The sequence below is a fragment of the Nasonia vitripennis genome (assembly GCF_009193385.2).
Source record: "Nasonia vitripennis strain AsymCx chromosome 2 unlocalized genomic scaffold, Nvit_psr_1.1 chr2_random0006, whole genome shotgun sequence".
NCBI lineage: Eukaryota > Metazoa > Arthropoda > Insecta > Hymenoptera > Pteromalidae > Nasonia > Nasonia vitripennis.
This window is the reverse complement of record NW_022279613.1, coordinates 1,828,123-1,836,243: the sequence shown is the minus strand read 5'-3', so window position 1 is coordinate 1,836,243 and position 8,121 is coordinate 1,828,123.

Genomic DNA, 8,121 nt, shown 5'->3' with positions numbered 1-8,121 from the left:
GTGAACGCAGCTTCGGGACGTCGGTGGGGAGTAGCTCATTGATGTTTATGAGCCCTTGGTGGTCAGGGCTCAGAGAGAGAGAGAGAGAGAGAGAGAGAGAGAGAGAGAGAGAGAGAGAGAGAGAGAGAGAGAGAGAGAGAGAGAGAGAGAGAGAGAGAGAGAGAGAGAGAGAGAGAGAGAGAGAGAGAGAGAGAGAGAGAGAGAGAGTTGCATGCGACGAATGGTAGCGCGAACTTAGAGATATTTTGTAACTTTTGGGTTGCAATGAAGAGTGAATTGAATCTTATACTTTGGTGTGTTTCTTCCAGTCATCCCTGTGTAACTCGACTTGATGCAATCTAGCGAGACTTCTTCCGAGTTTGGAAATGGAACATTTTAGAAATAAAAATCATGTAGATAAGAGGCCGAGAAACGAAAGTAAAAATTCGTTTTCACGGATTTTTGCCACGTCACACAATAATGAAATGATACTTGTTAATATTGACATGTGGTTTGTACACAAATTTAAGAAACAGCATTTAGATATGTAAATTTTTAATGACAGTTTAAATCTAAAGATATGAAAGATTACGATAGCTAAGCGATCAAGACACTTAATTCACAACTTTAAAATCCCAAGTTCAACTCTTTGCGAGACAAAGTTTTTTTTATTATAATATTTTATACTACAGTGTGGCTAAAATCTGCTTTTAAGTTACGCCTATGTGACTACAGTAGTTTTTTTTGCACCGTGTGAGTGCACTCGTTAATCTCGGGCGCTAACCTTGATGTGCAAATAAGGACTACTTTAGTCACTAAAAGGTGCGACTTGTGGATTTTATCAGTCTGTGCTACAAAACTTTATACGATACTCGTGACTAAAGGAGGTTCACCACCAAAATCATTTTCTTAGGAAATTGATGAAACTTTGCAATTTAAAATGAATGATGAAACTTTAAAATTTCAGATCAATCCGATGTCTAGAAGCTTAGATATAAGGACTTAAAGTTTGGACGATTAACACGCGATCCCGTTGCTGGGCCCGCGAGCCCGCTGAGTCTCTCGCTTTCCGACGCGGCGAGTCTAACGATGTGTGCGTGCGGCCTGTAGAGGCGCATTCAAAAGTATCTGCGCTGCAGAGAGGGGGAAGCCATGCTGAGAGCGCAGCTAAAAAGCTTTGAGAAAACGTTTTTCCCGAGTTAAAATTACGATCTTATCGATTATTCAATAATAAATTATTGATAACTACCCTAGTGGAAATGGAAATTGTGCCGCACTGTGCCATACTGTGCCAAGCTGTGCCACACTGTGCTACATATATACCAATTCGAACATTTGGTAAAAGCTTAGCACAGTTTGGCACAGTGTGTAGCTCGCAAATTTTCGTCCTACCATATGCGCCATCTATCGTCAGGTTCTCTGCTACTTGGTTGTTGCTCTCTTCTGTCACTCGCTTTGGTTCGTGATATTGGTAACTTCCTCTTCTTTATTCTCGATGTGTTATTTTGCTTCTCTTTAACCATCTGACTTTCTTCTTAATCAATATTCCCCGTAGGCCATTTCTCATATATTTCAATGTCTTCCAATGTCGTACTTCTTCTCATGTTTTTCGAGGCTTTCTCTCCTCTAGATTAGCTTCTAGTCAATAAAGGCTACACCTGCACCTTTAAAAGAAGAAAAACAGAATCTATAGTAGATCTGTCTTATGTTAGCAGATATTAAATGGGCTTAGTTGACAAGTAGATCATCAGTGAGTACATGCAAATAACTATACAAATAGTGATCACGAGGCAATAGAGCTAAGTAAGTCAAAGTGAAAAGTAAACGCGAGTTCAAAGCAAAATAGAATTAGCTGGAAAGTGGTGTATGGCAAGCAAGTATTTTTGCTAGCATTAGAATATACGCAGTTGTTTATCTCGAACTGAAAAGTTGAGCAAGTGATAAGTATAAGTATACGAGCCTGCTATGCCGCCATGTCAGAAGAGTACCAAATTAGAAACGACTGCCATGATACTAGTGGGATAAAGAAATCAAGAGTGCCTGTAGCGAGTGTCTTACTATACTAGGAAGCAGGAACAGCTAGTAAGAAAGAAGTAGTAGAAGATTGGTAAAGGCAAGAAAATAGTAGACGCCCGAGAAGCCTATAGAATTGCAGGACGAGATCGAGTTAGATTAAACATACAAAATCGAGGCAAGGACAATCAATGAAGCTATTTCCCCAATTACCGCAGAGAAACTATTGACTGCATGCAAAATGGTGGGAAAGAACAAGGCTCCAGGCCCGGATGAAGTCTTCGTGGATGATTAATAATCTTAGAACGAGTGAAAGAACTCAGAGTGAGTTCCGACAAAAGGAAAGGGTTGAGTGAGTGAAGGGTTCTTTTTAATTAACACACGCGATTTCGCGGTACACAAAAAGCACTTGCTTTGGCATAAAAACCCTCACGGTTTAGAGGAAAAAGCCTCAGCAAGTGTAAGCTTTATTGAAAATAAGGAAAGGGAAACTATACAAATAAAAGAAAGAGAACAGTGACTCTAAAAGAGAAAAAACTCATGTGAAAGAACGCACGCAAACGTAAAGACGCGAGGTACCTTTTCCGCACGCAGAGAGAGCTCTCTTACCGCAAAGACAAACGCAAAAACCGCCGCTGAAGAGGGCGTTGAGCAGGCCTCGTCGTAGTTCGCCGCTGCTTCCGTCCTGGTCCTGGAGGTCTGGAAGCCGGGCCTGGGGAGCGAAAGGATGGTCCGCAACCGTGCACCAAGCGCGCCCCGACGTCTCGGGGAGCCAGACGCTTGGCACGAGGGCAACAAGGGGTGTTGCCGCTGTTCGCTCGCCCCGAAGGAGTCACGTACAACACGTGGACACCTTCGCCAACAAACCTTAAGACTATCGCCTCGAGGCACACTCACACACTCGCACAAATACACACACGCGAACGACGCGATCGCGAATTTTCCGCTAAACACTACAAACAAGGCGCAGAACGAGGTGAACAGTGATAGCTCTGAGAAGAACAAGTCACTGGCTCACCGTACAAAGAAAAAAAATCGAAAAGCGTAAGGAAGCCAAACGTGCGAAGCGCTAGGCAGTCCGAACAGGAATCCGCGCGCTCGCAAGCAGGGCCGGCGGCGCGCAACTCGGCGCATGCGCGCGCGCTCTCAACGTCGCAACGGAGAGCGCGCAGCGGCGCGAAATTCAAAAAGCCTAAATTTACACCTACACTACTTGAACGAATAAAACGAACTGAACAGTGGAATTATATAATTTATATCTCAAAGAAGAAATGTTCCCTACGGGCGAGTAAAAAAAAACGCCTTGTGCTGCTAAAAAAAGAAGATACTCTACCTGAAAAAGCCGCATCATAGAGACCACTATGTATGCTGGACAGTGTATGCAAGACACTGTCTGATCAGCGATGAAAGGGAAAATATGAAAAATAGGATACAAAAAACTGTGCTATTGACATGTCAAAAATGCGTTCAACTTTGCCAACTGGAGTAAGATAAAGGAGTCACCCCATAAACAGGAGGTATCTTTGTATATAAGAAGGATTGGTAGTAGAATTCTGTCCTTTTGGTTGTAAGACCAATATGATACAGTTCTATAATTGATAGAGTTCTAAGGTTAGAAGTACTTAAAGTACATTGCAGTGGTACAAGTAGCAAAAAAAAAAAACCAATGTAGTGGCAGATATTACTTGGGAGGCTATTCTTTTGTATAATTCACGAATGGCTGATTAATGGGATCCGAAACCCATCTTTTACCGACTGTATCAGTGCTCGACAGAAAATAGCATGCAACTAAAGAAGTGCAATGAATTATGAAAAACCAAGAGTTAGTTGTCCTTCCTTTTATAAACATCTATCACAGTTCCAAGTTTCAAATAAAAATATTAACGCATTAATAAATAGCATTTGAACGAAAATCAGTAGCTGAAGCGTGAGTATGCTGAGAATTTCGCATACTCTTATTTTTCATAATCTTTTCTTTATCCTCCCCCTTCATCTTAGCAACAATAAATTGTCCGCTTTTTCTCGCAAATTCGAACCCTGCGTTAACCTTTAGCGTATCATGTAAAAACTCCATTACCTATGCTTTAAAATCATTACCACCCGTATTCACGCCTCTAATTACAATAGTGTCTTTTATTTCTTTCCTCTCTTAATCATACAATAATTTTTGCATTATAACTACTCTCTCTCTCCCCTCTCTCTCTCTCTCTGATACGACGCGCTGCTTTTACCGCTCCATCCGCTTCTGAAACTCCATACGGAACCCCTGCCTCCCTCTGTTGTCGTGCTCTCTAAGCTAGTGGCCGACCTAGTGGTCTGCATTTCCTGCCATTCGTTTCCAATTCCTTTATTTGATTTTCTAACATTTCCAAACGCTCTCCTATTTCTACCAAAGCCGCGCTCATCGCTATCTTAGCTTTTTGCATCTCTACCTTTTCCTGCTTAATCTTTCTTACCTCATCTCTAATTTTATTTTTGAACACACGCATATCATCCTCCCGCTTCTCTAACTCGCGCCGTTTTTCAGTCTTGTCCTTCTTGGTTTTGCCCTTTTCCTCTTCCGCGAAGTTTACCTTCTTTGTCAGCTTCTGGTCGAACGTTGTTTGGGTTCCAGTACGGCCTCCTCCTTTGCTCTTGTTGTCCTCGTCAGTTTCCGCCTTCTTCATCTGCGACGATCTCGTATACGCACCGCCGCCGACCATTGCTCTACGCACAAAAAAGGACTCCCTATAACCAAGTACAAGCAACAGCACAGTTACTACACTTAGAGGGGAATCTGCGAAGAAGCAGACTCTAAGTGAGATTTAGAGATTGATGGTTGGATCTCTTCTTCTACGCTCCCTGATAGGACATAAAGTAGGGAAGGACGAATAGACAGGGTACATAGAGTAAAGATAAAACTGAGTGCTGATTGAGACTAGATTATATTAAACTATGTACAAGTTGACTAGGTTTGTTCACACCGGCGGACACGCCGTGACTGATTGATGAAAGTGACTGAGCTTACAAGCTCCCCGTGCGCTCGCTACGTCGTGGTGCTTGGTGGTGGTAGGAGGAGACCGCCACAGAGATGGTATAAACAAGATGGAACTCCAACAATAAGCGAATAGAGCGATGAACAAGGCTGGACATAGGGTAGTTAATTACTACCTCATGCAGTTTTTGAGCGGACATGGGTGCCTCTAAGCTTACCTGCACAGTTTTAAGAAAGATGGCTGTCCAAACTGTTTAGTATGTTTAGAAACAAATAAAGATGCCTAGCATGTCTTCTGCGATAGCTTAAGGTATCAACGGGAGTGGGAAGAACTAGAACGTTTTCTTTACGGCAAGAGTGACAGATGAGTCACTCATAACACTCATAACAACTACACGGGCGTCGGAGAATAGGTCGCGTGTAGTAAGCAATTACATAGTAGCCATCCTTAAGAATGTTAGAAAAGAAGAAAAAGACGGAACAAATAGATAAGTATCAGGTTCCTGGCTGTACAAAAGATGACCGGACACTGCTACACAAAATAGACTACCGGACGACGTAAAAATAATAAAACGAGTTACATCCTGAACCTTTAATCATCTTAGTGGATGGAGTTGTACGGAAATATAAAACTTTAAACGAAAAACCGGCTAGACTAATTAGCCTAGCCGGTTTTTCGTTAATCCCCATTAATTAATGAGTCTTACTGAAGTATTGTCTAATAATAGTGCTGGTACACGGAGAAAAAAAAAACGTTGCGCTTACTCAAAATCTAAGTAAATTTAACCTGGGTCGTTCAGTAACAGACTATCAAGTAAATCTAAATCGCTCGCGTAGTTTCAACTGAATGAACAGTTCGGCAGTTAACTCCAGTACTAAATAAAATTTGTAAATGAAAATTGCATAATATATATTATTACTATGCTCGACATTGCCTTAGTCATAGTTTGTTTGTGAAACCAAAAAGAAGGCCATATAATAATAAGAAGAAGAATATGCTTGACTGTGCCGCGAAAGGAACTCAAACAGAAGTTATGGGCACAAAGGAAGGTCGGCGCAGATCCGACTTCTCGGACGAAATACTCTATATTGTATCCATATATTTCTCTTTCTTTCTCTCTCTGTCTCTCGTTTCTCACGCTACACCATACTAGTATACTTCTTTAGGTTAGGTGTGCCCCGGCCGCCCCTTTTCGCTGTCGCGCGCAGTTACGTAGATTTTACAAAAGTCTGTAGTAGCATCTACTCAACGGCTTTACTTAAGTAGCTGCAGTAAACGCTACTGTTCTTTTTTATCCATGTAGAGATCCGGTTCCGGATGGTAACGTTTACAAAGCTTGCTCTGTCTAGGCCCAAATATAAAAAAAAACATAAGGAGTGCTGTAAAGTGCGTTGGCGAAAGATTGAAGGCTACTCACACCCTTATATTGGTACTGTTGCGCATACTTTTCACTTAGGACAGTCGCGCTTTCGATGCGTTCATCAGGCTCGTTGTCCAACATTCAAGCCTCTTTCACACTTGCTAAAATATATGTTCAGGCTGATCCCTTGCCTAAACAATACCTTACTGCTAGATGATACTGTACTTTTGTTGAACCACTTTTAGCATTGTGCAGTTTTTCGGTATTTATCATGACTGTTTTACCACTAACTCACTTTTGTTAAACTTAGTTGGTTGAGTTTGGCCAGTCAAATTGCAGTATGTTTATTTTCTGGGTTTTTGCTGTTTTGCTTTATGAGTTGCTATCGTCCTGCTTAGCTCGCTTACTTTGTCTTTTTCTATTAGGAATCTTTAGATATCACTGTCGTCATCCGCACGCCGATGAACCGGCTACTATCGTAGCATGCCTTACACTGTTAGAAAAAAATGTTGATCTACAGTAGGATACGCAGTAAAAATTATTGTTTACTCTAAAAATACAGCCATAAATTGTTGCAGTAAGAATTTTAGTTTATTTTTTAATGGAAGTGGAGCACTAAAAATACATCAATTAAAATAAAAATTAGTCATTGAAACATACTCAAATTTAAAAGATTTCTGTAATTATTAACTTTTCTCAAAATTAAAATTTTATTATTTGAAAAGATAGAAAGATAGAATGCTATTAATGATGAATTCATAACAATTATTACTTCCAAATATATCTAGTAACTTGTTCTTGTTAAAAATATTTTGACAATTTCAGAATATTTTGAAACTTGATAATACTAAGTCACAATAAAAAAAGCTTTATCATTATATTTTTTCAGATCGCATTTAACGATATTGCTGAAGAAATAATACCTCTTATTGATAATAACGCAAATCCTAGAATCTATCCTGCGGATAATGATGTTGTTATACACGAAAGTAGAACTACTGAAAACGAACCAAATCTGCACCCTGAAAATGTACATATAATTGGCTTTTTTAAATTTTGCTAAACTCAAATTCATGAATATTTTATCATATCGAGTCCAAATTTATCTATTTTATTCTAATCTTTAATATAAAAGTTGCATAAAGCGCATTTAAAATTGCCTATTCTTAGAATAAAACATGGCACAGAGCAATTACTCGAGTTTAAAATGTTTAATCTACTTATAATTTAGTTCAAATAAATAGTTTAAAGTACTTAATTGTTTATAGAATTACTTATCACAATATACATTCAATTACATAAATTCTATATTTAATTAATTTTTTCAGGATATTTCAAGTGTAATCATGATAATGATAGAAATTTTCATCTACCAGAAGATTTATTTGGAAACGATTCAGAGTTTTATTTTGATGATGAAATGAAAAAATAAAAAACTTAAAAGATTTGATGAACACAAAAGGATTTTTTGACACAATTACGACACCTGTTAATATAAGTAGAGGCGAGCTACTGTTAATGCTTTTAAAATTTTGTTTAATGAATCATACATGTCAAGCAGAAATGTCGAATTTGTTCAGATTTATTAATGCTATTTTTGCTGAACCTATATTACCGGAATCACGATATATGTTAGATATAATTCTAAATCCGGACAATAACACTGAATTATATGGGTGCTGTCTAACATGTGGAAATTGCCTTGGAAAATTAGGTGAAGTTGATGAAAAGGTGGTTTGCAATATTCGTCAAAATCAAACAGATCTATCTACTTCATCGTGTGAAAATTTATTT